The sequence below is a fragment of the Buceros rhinoceros genome, unplaced genomic scaffold (genome assembly GCF_000710305.1).
Source record: "Buceros rhinoceros silvestris isolate BGI_N320 unplaced genomic scaffold, ASM71030v1 scaffold29964, whole genome shotgun sequence".
In the NCBI taxonomy this organism is placed as follows: Eukaryota; Metazoa; Chordata; class Aves; order Bucerotiformes; family Bucerotidae; genus Buceros; species Buceros rhinoceros.
In genome coordinates this window covers 10944-11621 of record NW_010408074.1, presented here as the reverse complement: position 1 = coordinate 11621, position 678 = coordinate 10944, and positions in this window count along the sequence as shown.

The window sequence follows — 678 nt, the reverse complement described above, 5'->3', positions numbered from 1 at the left end:
TGGCACATGCGTTTCCTCCAGGAGCCAGGAGAAAGATAGAGATTGCTGCCCTGCTCCGAGTCTCTGGAGCAGAACAAGCTCAGGCGTGCCCAGCCATGCCAGCAGGAGCCACAGCCAGCAAGGAGCAGCATGGCACGGGCAGCACAGCCATTGAGTCCAGGGAGTAGAGGGGACAGGGCAGAGCTGGATGTCACCGCCAAACCACTGCCAGACACCCATGCCTCATTAAACCAGAGGTCCTGGAGGTTTCAGCAGTGAGTAAGCCTGGATTAATCCCCCCAGCTAAGAGCCCAGCAGGCTGGTTTTGTGCGTATAAGCACTACCTTCCCCCTGGATCTTACCAGAGCCAGCTCGACAAGCACCGTTCAAAAACTCAGGGCGTTTGCAGTCAGCATCCAGGCAGGAGGAACAGCATCACTGCATGCGCTGCTGCCAGCAGCTCTGGTCGCTCCCAAAGTGGCTCTTGCACTGCTGTCTAAATGCATAATTGAAAAACAATCTTAATTCCAGGTGATACAGATTCAGACCCAGAATTTCAGATTCAGATTTCAGATCCAGGATCTGAAACAGCCTCATCCTTCTGGACCGCAGCACCAGGGTGGACTCTGGCGCTGACGTGCACAGCTCGCTCCATCCCCTCTGGCACAGTGCCGCTGCGTGGCCGCCGCGCACCAGCCG